This window comes from Protopterus annectens, chromosome 16.part0 (assembly GCF_019279795.1).
Source record: "Protopterus annectens isolate FY-2018-M chromosome 16.part0, PAN1.0, whole genome shotgun sequence".
Taxonomy (NCBI): Eukaryota; Metazoa; Chordata; order Ceratodontiformes; family Protopteridae; genus Protopterus; species Protopterus annectens.
In genome coordinates this window covers 64,706,669-64,730,842 of record NC_056750.1, presented here as the reverse complement: position 1 = coordinate 64,730,842, position 24,174 = coordinate 64,706,669, and the positions used below count along the sequence as shown (strand labels likewise).

General features: G+C 39.5%; 1 protein-coding gene across 1 annotated transcript in view; it reads right to left on the bottom strand.

Moving 5' to 3' along the window:
• LOC122790393 (putative P2Y purinoceptor 10) overlaps positions 1-22,652 on the bottom strand; it is a 211,474-nt gene extending 188,822 nt beyond the window's left edge. The window contains exon 1 of the mRNA XM_044057914.1: positions 22,440-22,652. The gene's annotated coding sequence lies outside the window, so the exon portion shown is untranslated. The remainder of the gene's footprint in view (positions 1-22,439) is intronic.
• Positions 22,653-24,174: the final 1,522 nt, after the last annotated feature.

Genomic DNA, 24,174 nt, shown 5'->3' with positions numbered 1-24,174 from the left:
ACTGACCATATGTTTATATTCATATGGGCTTACATACTGACTATATGTTTATCACGACCTGGCTGATATCTGCATCATTCTGAGTTGTGCATTTCACTGGAATGTGCAGAATGATGACGTATTATGGGAAATTAATAAAAAGATGCAGTAAAAAAATGGCATTAAGATTCGTGGCACAGAAAGGTAACTTAGTGTGGCTTAGATGAGTGATTTTTTTCAGCTTGTGGCGCCATAGTAGCTGAATGTATTGATGCATTCACACTTTGAATATTTGTTAGATGTTACATGTAACCCTAACAGTGTAACTCAAGAGGTTGTAAAATATACTAAACAGCTGCTAGAAATATAATAATAATAATAATAATAATGAAATTAAAATGGCAAACAACTTCTTATATTATATTTCCATCAGTTTATCAGTTCCAAAACTCTTTTCTATATTTGGCCTTTACTGGATGTACATGACAGTGGGTATAACAACAAATTGTACTTGTTTCCAGCATCCTCTTTTCTTTAAGAGGGACACTAGATTTGCTTGCATACAAAACACAGAATCTGCCTAACATAACAGATGACAGCTGTATCTAGTAGCTTCATTTCTTTACTGCATTTTGGTACTTAAGATCCTTTAAGCAGAGACTTGCTTTCTATAGGTTACTTTGGCAGAAAAAGGCAGATAATAAATTCAAATATATGTATTACATTAAAAAAGCAGAAGCGTAAATACTAATCTTATTTAAAATAAACAGTAAAGATAATTATCGGCAGAAAATGCAATACAGTAGTAGTAACCTCAGGCATCCTTGACTAATCTTTGATGTAGAAAATCAGAAGATAAACAGGGGAAGTAGCTCTAGGTGAAAGTACCAAGCTGCCTGTAAGTGCATATGGCAGGAAATAGCTCTGTCGAGAGAGGCCCATGCTTCAAAAGTTTATATATGGCAGGAAGTAGCTAAGAAGTTCTAATGCTAGTCTAAAGTGTTATTTCTGGTGAAAGAGACTGTCACAAAAGTTGAAGGGGGTGATTAGATATCTTTTTATTACAGGGGATGAAGACAGTCCCAGCCGTGAATGAGTGACAGAAGCAGAAAATGCCCCAGCTATGGATTCATGACTTGGGCAGGACATATCATAGCCAGCAGGTACAAGATATGTCCCATCCATGGATGAGTGACAGAGGCAATACATGTCCCTGCCATGGAGTGACAAATGCAAAGCATGTTTCAGCTATTGATTGATGACAAGGGCTGTACATATCTCAGCCATGGATCAGTGACAGAGGCAAGGCATGTTCCAGCCATAAGCAATGACAAAAGGCAGTACATGTCCCAGACAAGGATGAGAGATAAGGTCGGGATATTTTCAGGTCATGGATGAGTGTTATAAGTAGGACACAGCTAAGCCATGGATCAATGACAGATGAAAGACATATTCCAGCTTTGGATGAGTAATATAGGACAGTCATGCCTCACCATAGATGAGTGACAGAAGCAGGATTTGTTCCAGCCATGGATGAGTGACACAGGTTGCACATATTCCATGCACGGAGGATTATTCGAGGCCTCACATTAAAGATGTTTATTACATTTTCACTTACTGTGTGCCATTTCTGTGTATTATATGCAGTAGGGGGCATGAAATTAGGTATATAACTACTGGTATTTTTGTTCAGCTGGGTATTTTTAATTCTTACAAATTCTTAATTAAATGATTGTCTCATCTCGATGGATACTATTAACTTATTAATGTAGAACCACTGTGTATGTCTGCTGAATGTGTGTAATGGAGTTATCTTTGTGTCTGATAATCTTTTTTGGTATTAAAAGTATTTTACCCAGAAAAGCCTTAGGATGCTCAGTTCCTGGTTGTTTCTTTGTATTTATGAACTCTTAGGCCAGGATTCAGAAACCAGCCCAGCTACAAGTGGTAAGGTTTTGACAAAATGGAAGTTTTAGGGTGATAGGTGAAACCACTGATTCAGAAATTCATTAGCTGCAATGAGAAAAGATTTCATTACCAGCTAATTTGCATGTCTTTGAATCGCTCAGTGATTATTGCAAGCACTGGCAGGCTCTTTTCTCCTAACAATGTGGTAATCACTGCTGGAGGACAGTGCATCAAGTTAATGGGTCTATATTACCAAATCGAAAACCTGTTTCAGCGAACACCACAACACCGACACTTATAGCCTGAACCACAAATACGCTGAACCCCCTAAACTGCGAAAATTCAAATCTCGATTCGTCATAGTCAGCCAATACCACTGCGCGCTACATATTACATACACAAACATAATAAATAAAACACATACATACACTAACCAAGCCCTACTTCTAACCCCACACTAAACCTTACATACATTACCTGTCTATGCACTTACCTTAACCCGCACCCTAACCCTAAGGTCTGTAACTATTGCATACTTACCTTATGGAGCTATACCACAGATGGTCCAACCATTAAACTTTGACATTTTGCATTTCGCGGTTTTGAATGAGTGCCATTACCGTCGTTCGAGCTATACGTGTCGGTGTTGTGGTGTTTGCTGAAACGGGTTTTCGATCTGGTAATATAAACCCAAGTTAACACAGGCAACTCCCCATGCATCCCCTGAACACACTCACTGTACATAGAATGCATCCCTCTCACATAATCACAATCACCCATTCAAGCATATACAGATGGATACACCTTCTCTACCTATCCCCCTATTTAAACGCCTACTTCAACCACCCAGACACACACACACACACACACACACACACACACACACACACACACACACACACACACACACATGCACGCGCATGCACGCACACACACACACACACACACACACACACACACACACACACACACACACACACACACACACACACACACACACACACACACACACACGCACACTGACCTTATACCATTCCTGCCTCTACAAGTCGCAGGTACACATGCACAGCCAAATACCCATCCCCCCCAAAAATAACTACCTGCTAATCTTCCTTGCCCTTACCTGTAATATGATCTCTCCCACTGAGGGTAATGGGTGTCTGTGAACTTTTGGCTGAGTTACCTAATGCAGCTGGTGGTAAGGATTTACACAGCTGAGTGCTTCTATGAAACTCTTGGCTGGGTAAAGCATTTACAGCAGGCAAGTCCAGGGAGAACACATGTCTAATTAACATATGCTACTTATTAATGTATAATTAACATATGCTGCTTCCTGGCATTTGTGCTAGGACAGACAGAAAGGCCCCTGATGGTGCTGTACCTCCTTGAGATAAGGGACTGTGATAGGGCTGTCTCTGAATCAGAAACAGCTTCTACCTATGGTAAAAAGGTCTTATCACTGGCAATAATATTTCTGAATCCCAGCCTTCGTCTCAAAATGTATTATGTGCATACACATTTAAAGTTTAAACGTGTCTGCTATTTTACTTTTAATAACTATTATACCAGGCTGTCAATGACTGTGTTTTTGCCTTGTGGCCAAGGTCACGGCTAACAATGCCCTTCGGACTGGTTCACTTACACTGTTAACTATCATAAAATAAATTAAAATGAATAAATAAATAAATGTGTGACAAAGGTAGGGCATGCCCAAGTATGGATATGTCATACAGAAAGGATATGCCATGGACATGCATGCCTGAGAAAGACAGGTCATGTTACAGCTATGGATTGGTGACAGAGCTAGGACATGTCCTTGGCATGCACAAGGAACAGAGACAAGACATGTTCTTGGCATGGATGTGTGACAGAGGAAGGACAAGTCCCACACATGATTGAACATTTAAAAGGAAAGGCATAGAGAGATAGAAATGAGCAGAAATGAAAGACGGAGCAGAATGTGGGATGTACGATATTGTCTGACTGTGGTGTATCAGGAATGTGATTCAGCAAGCAGACAAGGGTGTTAATGAGATCAAGGAAACTTAAAGGCAAAGCCAGTGGAAACAGACACACCAGTAACTAATTAACTACCTCATAATTTCTGAATTTTAAGTTATGGTTTGTTCATTCATTTATTAGAATATTCATCTAGTTTCTTTCTTTATTGAAAGTGTTAATTGTAAGTAAGGTAGTGATTTTATAGTTTTGTTATCCTCACGTAGTCTTAACATAATTTTTAATGTTTTTAGAACTGTATGAAGTCCATGGAGAAAAATTTGAACAAAAAGCCTTAGCATTTCTTTAAATGTAATTGTGAATTTTTGAAAATTCCTTTTTTTGCTGTATTGCTCATAGCACACGGTGAGCCGGTCATTACTGGACAGGTTTGAACTGTTTGTTTTATTAATTGCATCAGTTGTCCTTGACAAGTACAAAGACGGATGAACGACTAAGTAGTTAGAGTGGAAGACAGTTATATAGCTTTCCTACTGATAACTGAATAGGTAACATTCATTTTTGTGCAGGGCTTATTGTTTTGTCTTTATTCAGATTATTACATCGTCTGCATTTCTTGCAGGGACAACACACCTCTCAATTGCTTTGCTCAAAACTTCTGGACAAAGCCAAAAAGAATTGGGGGGCAGGACAAAGGACCACAATGCAAGGCTATTACTGTAATTCACACACACACACACACACACACACACACACACACACACACACACACACACACACACACACACACACACACACACTCACAAAAGTTAATAGAACAATAGATTTTGCATCAACATGCATTTTGTTTACAATAAGATAAAACTTTAATAATTTTAGTCTGGCATTACTGACTTTTCTGCAATCATCAGTGATTTACCAGAAAATCTAAAATTTTATGAGGGGCAATGCAAAACACATGCAAAACTGGGGACATTCTGTAAAATCAGGGGCATGAAGGGAAGCAGGGAATGAAGGCAGCAAAGAAGAGAAGTAAAAGTGTAGACAGATTTAGATGGAAATTGTGTAAAACTAAAGTTGCAAAGAGAAATGATCACACAAATTCTAGAATGCAAAATATGAAATCTCATGATGGATATTTATATATCCTTTGTTGACCAGGTTAGTAGTTGCTTTTCAGGGGAGACCTGAGGTGGTATTTATTCTCAGGGGAAGCTTGTGCTGCAGGACTGCAGCCCCCCCACCTGTAAAATGAATAAAATAAATTCCCCATTCCCCCCCACCGTAGAACATATAAAATAAAATACAATTAAAAATTTCCAGACTCCGCGCATGCGTGCTCATTCCTGAGCTCCAGACTGCTCTGTTAGGCAGTCCGGAAACTCCACCCTAGAGGTCTGTGCAGTGACAACCGTACGGTCACTGGACTGCATCGCCCACAGGCTCCAGCCTCCTCACATCTTGCGGGAGACCCAACAGCATGCGTGGGCTGTTATGGAGGACAGAGACAGGTGTGTGTGTGTGCACGGGCCATTATGGAGGACAGAGACAGATGTGTGTGTGTGTGTGTGTGTGTGTGTGTATAAAATGCCCCAGTTGCTACATGGTGGTGGGTAGAGAATAAGGCTTGAACCCTGAGCCCAAGTGACAAGAGCCTGAATTCCCTACCCACCACCATTTGTAAAACATTTGGAGATTTTTGCCTCATATTTGTTCTGCTCCTCATAAAATCAGTGGTTTCTGTATTTTTGTTACTTAACACAGCCAGTGGTGCAGTGGTGCAGTGGTAGCATTGTTGCCTGACAGCTACAGGTTGTCTGGTTTGATTCTTGGGTGGGGTGCTTTCTGTGTGGAATTTGCATGTCCTCACTGTGTTTGTGTGGGTTTACTCTGGTGTCCTCAATGGATATTTGTCCCTATTGTTTGGACTGTATTCCCCCATTATTGGCTTCGTCCAGGTTTTTTGTGCCAAGGTTGAGAGCTATGGTGATAACTGAACTCACTGAATATGTTTGGGGGCTGTATTCCCCCATTATTGACTTTGTTCAGGTGTTTTGTGCTAAGATGTTGACAGCTATGATGAGAACTGAATTCACTAAATGGTAGCCATTTAAGTTTCAGTCTTCCTTTCTTTCATAAAACAGATGATTTGGGATAGTGGTATGTTGCTCTGACTGTTTTGTACAGGGTCCTGGGTTCAATACTTGGCAGTGAAATGTATGGTGGTAACAGCATTTTATTCTAGCAACTTTCCAACATTATACAAGCAATGTTTAAAATGTGTCCCTGGTTTTTGGGCTTTTGTCCCCCTCCCAAATAAATTTTGGCTTTTTCCAGATTTCTTGTGCTGCAAAGTTCAGAGATACAGCTGAGTGTCGAGTAGATTTTACAAGGAGCTGAGAGCTGCAGGGGAACAAACATTTAGTGCTGCTTATGCCGAGTCTGCTTACATTGTTAATAGCACAACAGGTAGTGTACTTGCTTTTGATGCAGAAGGCTGTGGGTTCTACTCCCACAGTAGATAGTTCCATTGCAGATACTGTACTCTGTTGTAAAGGGGATGAATGCTGCAGTCCTCTTTGGTGAAGATACCTAGTAACTATGAACCTGTTATCAGTTTGCCATCTACTCCCTATTACGATATTACTAGCTTTTCATTTTTTTAATGCAACATAGGCAATTTATTCCTCAAGGGCAACATGCACTTTATTTGTAAATGAAACAATGACATATAAAGTTGTTTGCTAGCAGTAACCTCGTCATTAGTTAATAAATTTATTTAATGTGGGATTATTTAGATGACTTTTACTTCTTCAGAGATTGTGCATATTTACTGATACTGGTGGACTGTAGAAGTTTGAGTAGACTTTTATGATTGAAATGTTCTGAACTGGGCAGTTTTGTCATTATTGGTGCATGCATTTTGTTTCATTGTTTACTGGAAAAATGTTAAAAACAATAAACTTAAAATGCTCTCTAATAACTGTACTGTATTGTACAAGGAATATAATTTAATACAGTCAGGAAGGTGTATCAAAGAGCATGTGTATGTTTCATGTTCATGGGGCCTATGATTTGAAAACAGCCCAAAATTAATCTTTATCTGCCACTGGCAAAATGTATTTTCTTTGAATGTGGGTTTCAATGCTGTTTCAATGAATGTGAGTTTCAAGGGCAGAGAAGTTTTAATGCTAAGTTTATTTTCATTGTGAGACTGCATTGCTTTGTTTAGCAGATATCTATTAGGGTTTATGCTGTAAAATATAAAATAAAACTTTCAAATGAAATCCATATAATCGCAGAAGTAAAGCAGTATGCACATTACAGTGTTTATGGCAAATGGGGCAAAATAACCAAGGAATGGGACATTGGAATGGCTGCAAGGGGGGTGCTCCATTCGACCATGATTTTGTAAGGGGGAAAGGGCAGCAAACTCAGATAGCCCCGGCTGAACTATACCTCTCAATTGTCCAGAATTTTGCAGAAAGAATCGATTTTTGTTTCTTATTTTTGTTTTGTTCCTCATAAAAGTTGTGGTTTTCTGCCAAATCATTTAGAAATAAAGTCACTAAATAACGACAGACATTGAGTTTCAGACGTCATAAACCTTCAGAAAAATGCATGCTAACATAAGACCTGTTATTCTATCAACTGTCTTAAGTTTATACAAGAGCAATTTTTAGTACTGTTTATATATATATTTGGCCTTGTCCAGATTTCCTGCATTAAGAGGTTGAGAGGTACGTGCAAATAAATCGCTTTATAGAGTTAGGAATATCCAAACCTCTCAACTGTCCCCAATTTTGGCTCAAAATGTTCCTCTCCCCCTAATAATCCCTCTGTAAAATGGCAATTTTGGAAGAAAACGTGGAGGGTTTACAATTATAAATAACTGTAATGATCAGAGTTATAGATTACTTTTATTTCAGAAATGCATGTAGATGCTCTTATTTTGTCAGCTGCTCAAGTTAACAGTGCTAATTTTAAAAAGGTGTCCCTTCTTTGACAGGTTCCCAGCTGTATTGTGTGGCAATTTTATATTTTTGCATAACATATTTGGTCTGTTTTCATAAAATTGTGGTTTTCTGGCAAATTAGTAGCAAATCATTAAAGACTGAAGTTAGAAAATAATGGCAGACATTTGAGTTTCAGATTTCATACCCTTCAAAAATTCATACTAATGCAAGACCTACTACTATTCTATTATATTTCTAAGTTCATAAGAGCAATATTCAAAAATTGTCTTTATTTGTGAGCCTGTGTCCCACTTCTATGTATGGCTTTGTCCAGATTTCTTGCTCTAAGGTTGAGAGATATGAGTGTCAGAGCCATCACCGTCAGCCAGAGACATTTCAAATTGTGACATACTTGTTGCACCCCACTCCCCATTGTAGTGGCTCTGGATGTGTCCAAGCAAGGCAAGGAGCAGTTATGCAGTGTAAGTGTGCAGAGTATTCCCCCATCCAAGGTAGACCACAAGTACGACCGTGGCTTTTCATCTGTCCTTGATTTTGCAGAATGTTCTGGTTTTCTGTCATATTTTTATACTGTTGATTTATGCTTCTTATTATTCAGGAAATGCATGCTGTCGCAGTGCCCTGTTGCTCTGTTTAAGTAGCAATGATTTAATGACCATCAGGTAAGCTTGTTGGAGATTGTAAGATGCAAGTAAGCTTTAATAAGCATACTGTTAAAGAATTACTAACATTGAAAGCCTTTTCATTATTGCCATGCAGAGAATATTTACATAACTAGATAACGTATAAGCCTTAGGTATTGAAATGCATATGACAGTATTTGTAATAAAAGACAGGATTACAGTATTTTCAGAAGCTCATTACATTTGTTGGAGACTTGCAGTTATCTTTGCAGGCTTTACCCGTGAACTAAACAGAATGCCAATCTATCATTTGTGGTATATAACTTGTGCAGTAATCCTTAATGCAATTTATCTTGAGCTTGTTTCTTGTTAGCTGTTCATTTTTTACTTTGATCATGTGTTCTCCATGAAACAAGTAGATATTGTCAGGCAGCAGGTCTTTTTTGGATAAGAAACATTTTTACAAGTGGTGGTATCACAGAGATTGCTACTTTCAGCATTTTACTTTGGTAATTTTATAAAGCTGAATATAAATTATAATTAGAACTGCAGTCCAAGGAGAAGTGGTTTGAGCTGAGTGCTGCTTGTTTTTTTTATACTTGATTTTGACTGGCATTCCAGTAATGTATTTAAAAAGCAATTTATTTTTTCATGCCTCACAACCTTTGTGTTTCCATCTAGATATTAAGTAAGTTGTCATGTAGCCGATGCATTGAGATATTTTTTTCTTCTATACTTCATTTGTCTTGATTGGACTCTCGTAATGACAGTTTGGCACCCAGGGCAGCGTATTTAATTAAAGTTACAGTTGTTGTGGTTTTGAGCATAGCTCCACCCTTTTCTAGTTGGTCACACCCTTCCCATTGGCCCCACCCATTCAGCTGTCTCCTGCAGCCCCCCTTTAATTTGAAGTCACCAGCAGCCACTGTTTATTCTACTAGGGGACATTTGGCCAGTTCATTGGGGAGCTTCCCTTACATTTTTTTCAATAAGTCCCATTGAATGTTTTACATCTACCTGAGCTACCATCAACTCAAGCAAATGGGACCTTAATTTAACATCTCATCTGAAGGATGACCCACTCAGAAGTGTAGTACTCCACTTATGCTGCACTGTAGTGTCAGCAGTCCATCTCCCCAGTGTGAGAAAAGTACCCACAGCCTTCTGCACCAAAAGTAAGTGTGCAATGTCTTGCACCACTTACACTGACTTATATGAAAGAAATCTGTGAAAAGAGTATGTAGTTGAAGGTTAAACGAAACAATAGGAAGCAATGAATGGATAGTTAAATCAGATGAAGTAAAGGTACTGAGAACTGGGAAAGAGGAAAACGGCAGCCAAAATATACACACACACACACACACACACACACACACACACACACACACACACACACACACACACATATATATATATATATATATATATATATATATATATATATATATGCATATGGCTTACCTACTAAATTGTGAATCCCACATCACTGAATGTCAGAATATCGAGATGAAAATAACAAAAACATACAATCATGATTAGGCAATTTTTATCAGGCTTATGTAAAAACCACCTAGGTGGGGCCCCACATCCCCAATGTGGGGAGCTGCACCCACAACATTCCCCTTTATTGTATATACCAACTCTGGGAATGCACTACAGTAGGGAATATTTCCACATGCTTAGCAACCTCAGCTTTGCTTAAAAACCTCAGCTTTGGCCAGCTAACAACTTGCTGTATTCAACTGGACGTATAAGAGAATTTAAATACCTTTATCTGCTCTTTTTTTTTCAAAAAAATACAGTATTTAAATTGATTTTAACTGTGTGGAAGGAATATTAACTGAACTGGAAGTTAGTCAGTGTTTGCTTAATTTTGTTATTTGCTAGTAATTACAGGTGTGGGGGTAGTCACATTCTTTGATTTCCTGTCCTTGACTATTTAAGTGGTACAGTGTGAAATATTTTCTGCTTAAAAACCTCAGCTTTGGCCGGCTAAGAACTTGCTGTATTCAACTGGACGTATAAGAGAATTTAAGTACCTTTATCTGCACTTTTTTTCAAAAAAATACAGTATTTAAATTGATTTTAACTGTGTGGAAGGAATATTAACTGAACTGGAAGTTAGTCAGTGTTTGCTGAATTTTGTTATTTGCTAGTAATTACAGGTGTGGGGGTAGTCACATTCTTTGATTTCCTGTCCTTGCCTATTTAAGTGGTACAGTGTGAAATATTTTCTGCTTAAAAACCTCAGCTTTGGCCGGCTAAGAACTTGCTGTATTCAACTGGACGTATAAGAGAATTTAAGTACCTTTATCTGCTCTTTTTTTTCAAAAATACAGTATTTAAATTGATTTTTAACTGTGTGGAAGGAATATTAACTGAACTGGAAGTTAGTCAGTGTTTGCTGAATTGTGTTATTTGCTAGTAATTACAGGTGTGGGGGTAGTCACATTCTTTGATTTCCTGTCCTTGCCTATTTAAGTGGTACAGTGTGAAATATTTTCTGCTTAAAAACCTCAGCTTTGGCAGGCTAAGAACTTGCTGTATTCAACTGGACATATAAGAGAATTTAAGTACCTTTATCTGCTCTTTTTTTCAAAAAATACAGTATTTAAATTGATTTTAACTGTGTGGAAGGAATATTAACTGAACTGGAAGTTTTGACTCTGCTCTTCAGTTAGTCCCACCCACCCTCTCTGTTTTTGTTTTGGTGTTAATCTTAGTGGCCTTGCAACTGCCCGCCCCTCTTGTAAATTTGTGTTTGGATACTCCTTCTGGGCCCATCTCATTTGCTCACTCAACTGAGTGGAGTGAGATCATATTCTGATTTCAGGCACTCCTACTGTGTACAAAGAGAGCATCTGGGAAAAAAAAAAAATTAAGCTTGTTTCCTGCCTTTCCTGTTAAGTGGTATAGACTATTTGTAGGCTTCTGAGCCCCCAAGCCCTTCTGTGTTGGAGGGAAGCCTTCTAACTTAGTTTTTGTTTTCTTATAACTAGACAGTTTTCTAGTTTCAGCACTCAAATCTGTTTCTTTGATCTCAGCACTTGTTCAGAAAAAAAAAATAAATAAAAAAAAATTCATCTGCTTTTACTGTACTTGTGTTTCTACCTACTTTTTTTTTACTTTTGCATCATCTTAAAAGTACTCAATTGTATTTATTACTGCTTGGTGTAACTCATTCTAAGCCTTTTGGTTTAAACACTTGGGCTTCGGACCAGTTGTTTTACATTAAGAAGGTTTGTGGTCTGCACTGTAGTGGCAGAACAGGTAGCTTACATCCTTCTAGGTTGGGAACTGCTGACTGAGGGCTCAGTGTCTGTTATTCTAAAAGTGTATTAATTCTGGTTTAAGCACTTGGGCTTTCCAGCCTGTTATTTTACATTAAGAGGGTTCGTGGTCTGCACTCTTGTGGGAGGAGAGGCTGGACTCTGCCCTTCTAAGCTGGGAATTTCTGGTTAAAGGCTTATAGTGCATGCATATCTGAACTGCTTCTTACTGAAGTTGGTGCGCCTTGTTTGCTGTGGCATAGACTGGATTCTGGCCTGCTGGATCTAGCTTTGTTTGTGTAACTTGAGCACTAATCCAGGCATTCTCTAAAGTATTCAATTGTATTTATTACTGCTTGGTAGTAATTTGATTAAAGTGTAGCTATCATTCTAAGTCTTTTGGATTAAGCACTTGGGCTTCAGACCAGTTGTTTTACATTAGGAAGGTTTGTGGCATGCACTGTGGTGGCAGGACAGGTAGCTTTCATCCTTCTAAGTTGGGAACTGCTGATTGAGAGCCCAGTGTCTGTTATTCTTAAAGTGTATTAGTTCTGGTTTAAGCACTTGGGCTTCAGGCCAGTTATTTTACATTAAGAAGGTTTGTGGTCTGCACTCTTGTGGGAGAAGAGGCTGGACTCTGCCCTTCTGAGCTGGGAATTTCTGGTTAAAGGTTTATAGTGCCTGAATATTTGAACTGTATCTTACTGAAATTGGTACACCTTGTTTGCTGTAGCATAGACTAGATCCAGGCCTACTGAATCTAGCTTTGTTTATATGCTTGTTGTTTGTTTGCTTGTTATTTCCCTGGAACGCTAATTCCACCAAATACGTGGCTTCTCAGCGCTTCTGTGGATCACTAGTGATATCTGCATTGCTTACTGTACTTATTTCCTTGTTTCACTTGAAAGAAAGTTACTGTTTGTCATTTTTGCATTTAAGTTACCTGTAACAAATTGCACTTAAGTTACCTGGCACTTGCTCACTAAAGCAATTATATAAGTCAGCACTAAAAATTAAAAGCACTACACCCTCACTCCCCACTGGCCCTGGTTTTCAATTATTAAGGAATTCCCAATATTATTCTAGCATGTCCAAAGGTCAGTTATCAATCTCCTCTCCGGTCCAGCTGGTGAATCTGGGAATCTTGAGGCAATGTTACAACTGCCTCATGTACACAGACAACCCTCTCCTCCTCCCAACAAATTCCAACACATGTGAGAGATGCAACCATATAGCCAAACTGGAGGCTAAGCTCTCTCAACTCAGTACTGGCATAACCAGTCAGGAGGAGAAGGAAACCACACTCACTACAATTCCAGTCTCACATAGACCTACCACGACAGCAAACCAAACACATAATCACACAAAACATACTCGGAGGCTCTAAATAAAGATCTGCCGAAGCAGCAGAGACCTCCAAAGCAGACACCCAAGCAGCCGCTACCCCAAAACAAAACACATGCAACACATATCTCACAAAGCCAGTGTGCCGAACAGTCACAGCCCTTAAGACTAAACACACCTGATACACTTGTAATAGGTGACTCTATCGTCAGGCACACTGACGTCCCGCTCACCAGGCTGAACAAGAAGAGGGTCACGGTGAGCAGCCTGTCGGGCGCTAGGATCCGCCACATAACACAAGCACTCAGGTCACTCCAAGGCAAGTACAAATATGACTCAGTCATTGTCCATGCTGGTGTGAATGACCTGAGACGTACCTCCCTGGACTACATGAAAAGAGACATAAAGGAGCTCTCTGAGCATGTAGCCCAGGCCGGTATGACTCTGACCTTGAGTAGCATCTTACCCTCACCAAGAATGATGCCACAATATGAAGACAAGATGATCAATTTCAACAATTGGCTTAAGTACTGGTGTCATTCAAATGGGATCCAATGCCTGTCAGCTTGGGATGATATGCTTGACAAGCCATGATGCTTTGCTAGGGATGGCTTGCACCTGTCACCCCTGGGCTTTCGGATATTGGCAAAGGCTCTTGCTACCCCCATAGTGCCTTTTTTAGGCAAGGCTCAAAAGACAAACCCATCTCCATAGGTATCACAAGGGATAAGAAACTAAGAGTAATGCTACTCAATGCCAGAAGTCTAAACCTCAAGATGCACACACTCGAAACTCTCCTTAGCATGGAGAACATCGATATCTGTGCAGTAACAGAAACCTGGTTCAGGGCTCCCGAGAGCACCCCAGCACTACCAGGTTATACCTCATACCATGCTTTTCGGCCCCAAAACTTGGACTGAACCACAAAAGGAGGGGGAGTATCGATATTCATCAAAGATACCCACACCTCCAGGTTGGTGGCAAAGCACGAAGCATCAGAGACTATCCATGTGCAACTAACAGTGGGTAAAACTGCCTTCCAGTTTATAGCCTGCTACAGACCACCCTCCCAAACCCAGGAACCCCACTCGGCCTTCCTGAGAACACTGGAAAATATGAAGGTCTCTCCAATAACCATTATATTGGGCGACTTCAACTACCCAAACATGGACTGGGAGCATTACTCTAGCTCCAACACCCTAGCCCAAAGGTTCCTAGAATTTATAAACTCAAATGCTATGGAACAACTTGTTACCACTCCCACAAGAGGGGAAAACATACTGGACCTGATCATCACCAACATGGGGACTCTATGCTCCACATCAGAAGTGTATCCCTCACTGGTAAGATCAGACCATAAACTAATCTCACTGGATATTCACATCCCGACCCCACCCCCTGCCCAGAAAACCACAGTGAAAAACTTCTCTAAAGCAAATTTCACACTCCTCAAAACTGAGGTGGAATCCTTCAAAGCCCCCGGGCCTGTGGAAAATATGGCCCAGACCACAGAATCCTTTATAAACACATTCTATGAACACCTTCAGGAATGCATGGATCATGCGATCCCAAATAAAACCAAGACCCAATCCTCCAAAGGCAGACGTCCTGTCTGGTGGACCCCAGCCATAAACAAACTATACAATAGAAGGAGGAAGCTACTAAATAATAGAGCAAAATACCGGGAAGGCATCACTGATCAGTATTGGCAAAAAACTATGGGCACACATAACATTGTCTAAGGCCAGCTTCGAGAGAAAAATTGCACAGGACACTAAGGATAATCACAAGGCTTTCTTTAGTTATGTTAGGAACCTGGGTGGTAATTCCCAGATATGTTCAGAATTAGTCCAAAATGACAAAAAATACACCGAACCCACAGACATTGCCAACATCCTAGCTGACAGGTTCAGCGCAAACTTCTCCCTCCTCTCCCCACCAAAAGGGCAAATATCTATCCCAGCAGAGTGCTGCCCCCCTGACATCTCAGATGCTCAGGTAAGAGCCGCCCTCTCTAAAGCAAAAAACACAGCATCAATGGGACCAGACGGTGTCCCAGGCTGCATCCTATATGAACTCCAAGAAGAGCTAAACACAAACATAAAACTACTGTTCAATCTCAGCCTTACTACAGGATATGTGCCCAAAGAGTGGCGTACAGCAACAGTGGTCCCTCTCCATAAAGGTGGTGCCTCAACGGATCCTGGAAACTATCGCCCCATAAGCCTGACTAGCTTCATCTGCAAAGCTATGGAAAGGATCATCATGGACCTCATAAATAAAGATATTGGGGACCTACAAACACTGGATCCTACCCAGTTCGGCTTTGTTAAGGGCAGATCCTGCCTCTTAAACCTGGTTGATTTCTTTGAAACAGTCGCCAAGGCCATTGACAAGGGGAAGGTGGTCCACACAGCCTACCTGGACCTCGCAAAAGCCTTCGATACAATACCCCACTCGGGCATTATAGATAAGCTCACCAGCTTAAATATAAACCCCTATGTCACTAGATGGATTGCAAACTGGCTCAAGGACAGAACCCACATGGTTAGAATTGCTGGAGCCATGTCAGACTCCAAACCAGTTACAATTGGTGTCCCACAAGGCTCAGTCCTGGGACCTCTCTTGTTCGGTATATATTTCTCGGAGGTACAGACCAACACAGAAGGACTGTGGCTGACCAAGTTCGCAGATGACTGCAAACTGGGCACCATAATCGACTCTCCAGCCAACACAAGCATCCCCCTAAAGGGCCTCATAGAAACAGACAACTGGTGCCAGAGCCATGGCCTCAAGCTAAATGCCAAAAAGTGTATAGTCATCCCCTTTGGCAAAAACAAAGTGCCCACAAATTACCACATAGGTGGTAATCCATTAAGTACAGAAGAAGTAATTAGGGACCTGGGGACCCAAGTTGATAGCAATCTCTCATTTGACAACCACGTGGCCATAGTGGTTAGAAAAACATTTTATATAGCCCACCTAATCATGAAGGGATTCACATCTACATCAGGGGATGTCATTGTGCCTCTTTACTCATCCCTCATCAGGCCCATAATTGAGTACAATGCCCCTTTTGGGATGTACCTTACCAGACACCTGCAGCAACTGGAAAGACCCCAAAAGTACCTCACCAAGAAGATCAAAGGGCTCAAACAGATGCCATATGCTGCCCGGTTAAAGAAACTCCAGCTCTACTCAGTGGCATACCGCCTGTTCAGAGGCGATCTGTGCCTGATGTATAAAGCCATGTCCAACCCAGAATTAATGGACATGCTGCACCTCAGAAAATACAAATCCCATCGAGCTACGCTCGAGACTTGAACCTCAGCACTGAAATAAATAGGACATGCTGGAGGGACAGATTCATAACCCAGAGGCTCCCTTCACTCTGGAATAAAATCCCAGTCCAGGTTAGGCAGAGTCCCTCATTGACTCTCTTCAAGAGGAATCTTGATGAGTGGATGGGAGATCATAGGTTTACCCCGGGTATCACTTCTGTGTCACTGTTAGACAGAGGCACAGTATACTAACCACGAAAAAGGGCATAGCAAAATAAATTTAAAATGGGTGGCGAAAGCCAAACACATTCTGGCTAGGCTTATAAATGCCCTAGGGCAGATAGCCTAGTATGAACCTATGAACCTATGAACCTAAGTATCCCTTACCCTGAGAAAAAGTGTCTGTTTGTGATTGTACCTATATATATATATATATATATATATATATATATATATATATATATATATATATATATATATATTCTGCCTACCCCCTTTCCTACTATGTCCCACTTCTCAGTAGGAAAGGGCTAGGCAGAATACATATATGTGTAGGAAGGAGCACATCTCTCTGACACCACTGCACTGGTCAGTAAGCAAGGAGCCTCAATCCTCACCACTGGCAACAGTGACGGATGTACACAATGGGAGGATGACAAGTACACACAAGTACACACACAGTAATTTCCCTTAAGAGCACACAGAGATCACAGTCAGTCTGTGAGTGGTTTCTGCCTTTTTCTCCAGATCCCCAATAAGACTCCCTACTGGCAAAGCTATAGGGTTAAGATCTCAGCTGAGCAGTCAAGCCAAAACCTCCAGCACCCTCTCTGTCCAACCAGTAATTCGTGTCTCTGCCCAAGTAGCTCACACACACACACACACACACACACACACACACACACACACACACACACACACACACACACACACACACACACACTCTTTGAGATTTGATTTATATACAAACACACAGACCCTCCTGGGGAAGGCTGGCACAGGTTTAGTAGCTATGCCCCCTTCTGCCCAGACTATAAACTATATCACTGCCACCAACCACTACTTATTAGCTACTTTATGGCCCTTACAATGGGTGCCCAATCCTACTGTGTAATGTTGCTATTATCCAAATTGTAAGTGTGATCAAGAGTAATGCTATTGGAGTGGCCTATACAGTGTTACCAAATATATATGCAAGTACCCTAAGAGTTTAAATAGCTCTAAACAAACCAGCCACAATTAAAAGGTTTAAATATATTTAATAATAAATAATAAAAGAACAAGACAATACTCAAACAGCACAGTAACTACAGAGTTCAGAATCACATGAAATATTGTAAAACAACATTGCAGGACAGTCTCAAATAAATACAGAAAACATCTAAACTAATATTTACTATATTTCTATCTATATCGAAAAGATACTATGCCTTAAATAACTTGCTTACAGAGCAAGGCAAATGCAGATGATGGATGTTTCTAGGTCCAAGACAAGATACAAAATGACCAGTCTTTCTCTGAGAGAGTTCTTAAATTAATAATCAACATTACTGCTGGGTTAGCTTGGATGACATCACTCTTTGCCACCTGACTTCAGTTCCCAGGCTAAACAGAATCTAACACCTCTGTGTGAAAAATACATATCTCTCAGAAGTGTGCAGCTGCTAGGATGTCATAGAGCAATAAAAACACTTTTACATTTGAAACCTAGTAATTATTTCTGTTTCAAGACAATAGGAAAACCTCTAGCTCTAGACATTGTGTCTGCTTGCTGCACTGAAACTGAGATAACACAATCGTAAAACACTTTACTTTTCAAACTTATTTTCTTGAAGTTTTGCAAGTTAATGCTGTATGTTCCAGCTTCTACTATTAAAACCACACAGTTCTCTTACATTTGTAAGACAAGCATACGAATCATATTAATATTCAGAAATGACTTATGATTATTTACAAAATTCCAGATAGCTGGGCTGGCAGTGTCTCATTTCTATATAAATCATATTAATATTTTCAAGTCACATATAATTATTTACAAATTTCCAGATAGCTGGGCTGGCAGTGTCACAATCATCCATAAAACATTTAATTATTGTTCTATAACAGATAGCTATCATAATCTTATCTGGAATAATGTGTCTAGTTCTGGACACTTCATTGCCTGCAGGACATAGATAGGGCAACATAAGAGTTCCTGGTCTTCACAAGAAGTCATATAATGAAAGACTAAGGTTGGTTGATATGTATAATCTTGAAGAAAGGATATAGAGGGTGGCATGATGTAACCATTTAAGTACCTCAGGGGAGTCCACAGAGTCCAGTTATGGAACATTCTTTTAAATGAACAGTATAATGCAAAAAGCATTTTTCTTTCAAGAAAAGGGTGATAGATGATTTACAAAGCGTATGTGAAGAGGTGCAATATGTAAAAGAGTGGCAGGATATAAAAATGCATAGGATGGATGGCTTCTTAAACTGTTTGGGGGAACACAGAAATAAGTGGTTAGTCACATTCGGTGAACAGCTTGTCTAGAAGTATATGCAGACTCTAGCAGTACCAAGTAATTGTTATCTTTCACTAAACATGCATTTCTGTGTTTCAGGGGAAGTTTGTGGAAACAGCATTTCCTGTGTTGATTACAGCATCTGCACAGATTATCCTGGTACACCGATTATCTTGGTGTTGTATGTGTTGTGAGTCGTTTTTGGCTTTGTCATTGAAGGAAATGCCATACAGATTCTCATTTCCTTTGGAGGTCCTGGGGACTTCCAAGAGAGTGTACTTTGAAGACTGAACCATCAGCTGCTGAGAATTCCACTAATATATCCAAACTTCTTCACCTGGTGGATTATGAAATAGCCCAGAAAAGTTCTCTGTTTATTGCTAAAAAGTAACATATCGATGGCTTTAACATGGCACAGGTGCTACATTATTTTATTTATTTAAGACATTGTAGTGGCTGACTGCTTTGGTTCTTTTGACTTTTAATATGTCTTTAGTATTTCTTTTTGAACTGTACATCTGTGTATTTTTTCTGCTTTGAGATGTAGGATCATAATTTAATTATTTAATTTGTAGTTAAATCTACTTGTGACTGCCCACAAGTGTGCATGAGTGTGTGTGTTTGTATGTGCTTGTGCATGCACGCATCTTTATGTGTATGTGGTGTGTGTGTGTGTGTGTGTGTGTGTGTGTGTGTGCGTGCGTGCGTGCGTGCGTGCGTGCGTGTGTGTGTGTGTGTGTGTGTGTGTGTGTGTAGTGAACCATGGGTCTGGACAGCAGAAAATAAATCAGATTATCCCTGTATGTGAAAGACTAACCCAGTCAGAAAACATATACCAAGAGTGTTTATTTGGTCAGGCACTGCTAAATGATCACTACATCATATTTTTAAATGCTGTGACATCCTAATGTTTGTCAAATTGCAGTATAATTCATAACTCTTAGCTTTAACTTTTTTAAAATAGCATGGATATGAATAATATCATATGATACCACTAACAAAGGGTTGCCTCTGTCCTTTCCCTCATGAATTACTGCTTCAGACAGAAAATTACAAGTAATTAATACCTGCCAGCATTACGTGGTCTTATCTAAAAGTATCCAACATGCATCAGGACGTTTTGGGAACTAAATGAGGCAGAGGAGGACTAAAATACCAGAAATGTAGGCCCTGGATGAAACCAAATAACAGAAATAAAGTCCAAGAACAACAAATCCTGTAGTAAACCAGTCATGATGATCTGTAAATGAAGAGCATACTTTGCTAAATAAACGTCGTAAGAAGTTTAATTTCACATTACATGAAAGGAGAGTTCATCAGCTGTGACTATACAAGTGTAGTGACATTCAAGTAATGGGAATTCAAGTCATGTTTCATATTCATCCAATCCTAAAAAGTACTGTTGTAAAAAATAAACTAAAAATTCATAACAGCAGGTACAGCCTACACTGATATACATCTTTATGCACAGAAAATTTGCATAGTATCGGTTTAGAGTAGTTTCACAATATTTTATTGAAAAGTACTGAATTCCTTTGCAACTATACGCATGTACTGAGAGAAACTAAGGATTCACTGCTTAATAACCATTAGCTAGTGTCTTTGGATAGATACTACCCCCATCTTAAACAAGTTTGCTATTGAAACTGTTATGGCACCCAGCTATGCAAAGCTTGTATTAACCTTTTGAATATATTTGTGTCATTCAAACAAAGCAGCTATCTGTGCATGCAGATAGAAGACCTCTATTACAAATAACCTAACAGGCAACATCTAGAGCATGCTATCTTGTGGTTCCTTATTTACGTAAAACATAACAAAGCAGTGTGTATTATACAGACATTTTGTAACATGTTGCGGACTTCATTTGGCAGAATCAGAGGAGGGTACACAGTCAATCCACTGGATTATAAGAATTACAAATGGCAGCTTTTTTCTAAGTCTCCCTTTCAGTGCTAAAAGCCACTCAGAGATCACAGATTCATGTTTTTCTCCATTTTTTGTCTTTTAAAACTAGCAAGCATCTTGGTTACACTCTTGACTCATTCAGTATCCCAGCCTGTTTTTGACTTTTCTGTTGTTGTACTCTACAGCTTTGTTTATTGCCTGAAACATCAAAACAAACTTTTCTGTTTGAAATGCCTGTCTTCATGCTGCTGATTTTAGACGTCAGCTTCATGCTGTAGAAAACAGGATTATTTGTTACTGTTTTTCTTTCCTGCCTCAGGTCTCCTACCAAAGAGCAAAGAGCAGAAGTAATAGTCACAACTCACATTATACTGTAAAAACATTTGATTAGAATTTGCTTAGAGTGACTATTAAAAAATTATGAACAAACTGCTCAGTAATATCATCTTTGCATTCTTCAGTAAAACTCAATGACTCCGAGCATGAATAACCCCTTTCCAGTGTCTACCAGTTAACATCACAAATGTTTAACACCTGCTTTACTCACACAAAAAGAAAATGAAGGCTGTAGGACTTGAACCTAGCATTTTCAGGTTTCTGTTGCTTACTCTGGCATATGACAATTATTTGCTATGGTTTGAAAAGCAGAAAACTGTTGGCAGGCAAAAGCCAACATAACATTGTAACAGCATTGTTACCTTGCAGCACTTGGTTTTGCAGTTTGATTCCCAGAAGGAATGCGTCTGTACCAAACATGCATGGTTGCCTTGTGCCTATCTGTTTCTTCACTTAGGTTTCAGTTTCCTCCCACATCCTTAACAGATACTAGTAAGTGAATTGGTGGGATTCAAATTGCCTGTAAGGGTGTATGTATTTGAGTGTGTGTGTCTCCAGTAATGTACTGTCATACCACTGAGAACTGGTTCTTGATGGTAATAATAGTACCGTTTTGTTAACCAGGTAGACCTACTGGACACACAGTCCATTTTCAGGGGCGACCCAGGAGTACAGACTGGTTAAGTCACACATTAGGCAAATGAGGGTCAAGGGAATCAAACTGTGTAATACAGAAATACAGCTCACAGCCTTGACCCTCTTCGCCAACTGCCACAAAAAGCAAAATTATTTTATATTTACTGGCTGCCCAAACAGGATCTCATTCCCCAGAACCTGAAATGGATAAAGAAGTTGTTGAGAATTAATGATGAATGGATATTAAGTAGGGTGTGCATATTATTTAATGGGCATGGAGAGTGGTGGGTGAGGTATATTAAACAGTTCTTATTAGCTGCTATTCTGTTGCAATATTACAGTGCCTTCATTTATGAAGACTGTTAATTCTACCACGGATTCCTTCTGTCACCATGGACATTAGGTAAACTGCAAATAATATTCTGAAATCACTAGAACCACAAGACACAAACATCACATAACTACAATCTCAAAGAACGTACATGAATAATGAGAAATGAAACCATCCACGCATAACCACAGGTTGCATACAAGACCCTCCTTGCTCTCTTTGCAAGCTCTATAATATCAGCTGCAGAAATGTCATGCCAGAGGCATGTTTTCTAACACTTGTGTGAATCTGAACAAAACCACACTGCTGCTTGCACGTGGGATAAGAGAAATTCTAAAAATGAAGAAAATGTATTATATCTTCAAATACGTTAAAAGTCCTTACCCTTACTTCGCTGTCATAAAAGATTGCCTGCTTTCATGTTAATTTGTGTTCAGAGTGGTACAGATTCTTACAGAATTATTTACGACATACTGAGAAGTCACAGAAGAAAACAGCACGGCTTGTAGTAAACCACTGGAGGCAGTTGTCTGTATATGCAGATGGAAGAACAGTGCTAGAAATGAAGTGGCAGACAAGATACAGAGCATGCCACTCTGTGGTTGTTTACTTGCGTAAGGAATAATGATGCAGTCTGTAATGACATATAGATGGGGAAAATGAGTTTTCAGGCTGTATCAGAAAGAATATTTGTCACTGAGCTGATGACATCGCTATCAGATTTTTTTTACAGGCACATTTGCATATCCTGTTTGTTTTCTAAAGCACTCGCCTGTTTTAGATGGATATTGCTTTCTGCTCCTGGGATCTCAGCCAGACATCTACTGCTGATGCTATTAGCATTTGCTTTTATGAGCATCTTAGTGTATCATTTCCAGAAATAGTACAATGGGAAGGAAGGAGTGTGATTTTAACTGTACCTTCTGTACTAGTATATATCTGGCAACAGAACCTGAAATTCTACCAATCCCAAAAGTACAGCTGTGGTACCTCAGTGGCAGGTAGAATGATACCTCATTGGTTAGTTTTACTTATTTATTTGTACTGTGACAACCAGTTCAGTTAATTGATATAAAGTGACTCCCTTTTCAGATATGACCAAGGAGTTTGGTAAAATATACACTTCATGTTGGCTGCCCAACGGCTATTTCACTGACCATTGTTCTCTGAATCGCTACTGCTGAATACCACTCTCAGAGAAAATTTTTTTCAGAGGAAGTTCTATTAATTTTGAGAATGAACGTGCTTAGTATTTTTAAGTAAAAGAAGCTGTAGTCATTTTCGTAGCGGCGTTTTGTTATTTTTATATTTCTTTGAATAATGTCATAACTTGCAAGAAGTGCAGACAGTACAATGCAAGTTATCATCTTAGAAAAAGCATTACATTACTTGAATATTAGCTTACAAGAAATAAACAGTTTCACTGTCCAATTATGATCTCACACTCCCTGTTGCATGACATTCGGGCATAATCATAGTATAGTAATACAGTTGCATACAGCAGATAACGTGGAATAGTCTGTAAGCATTGTTCTGCTATTAATACAAATACAATAACACTTTTTTATCATGTTGCATAAGCAGTAAAGAAGAAAGACATTATAATTACACCCGAGAAAGTGTGATCATTTGTAGATGTTTTAAGATGGTCATTGCCACTTTAGTTTAAGTATACTGCTAGTTTAAAGGGGTAAGGATTAGCAATAATTGTGTATAAGGGTTCTTATAGAGGGCAAAGGCATAGACTTAATAGCTAACTGGGATCTGCCACTGAAGTGGTCATAAAGAGCAGTGCTGAAGGAGCCCAGATGTAATCAGTTGAGGTTCATCTCCAGTGACACCTAGGATGTAGCTACAATTTTTAGGATTGCTCTGAAGATAACACATTACCAGGTAGCTCACATAACCACCTCATTCCCATCATGCACAGTGCAGCTCTCAGGTTTTAGGATCGCTCTAAAGGTAACACATTACTAGATTGCTCACATAACCTCCTCATTCCCATCATGCATGGTGCAGCTGTCAGGTTTTAGGATCGCTCTGAAGGTAGCACATTACCAGGTAACTCACATAACCACCTCATTCCCATCATGCACAGTGCAGCTCTCAGGTTTTAGGA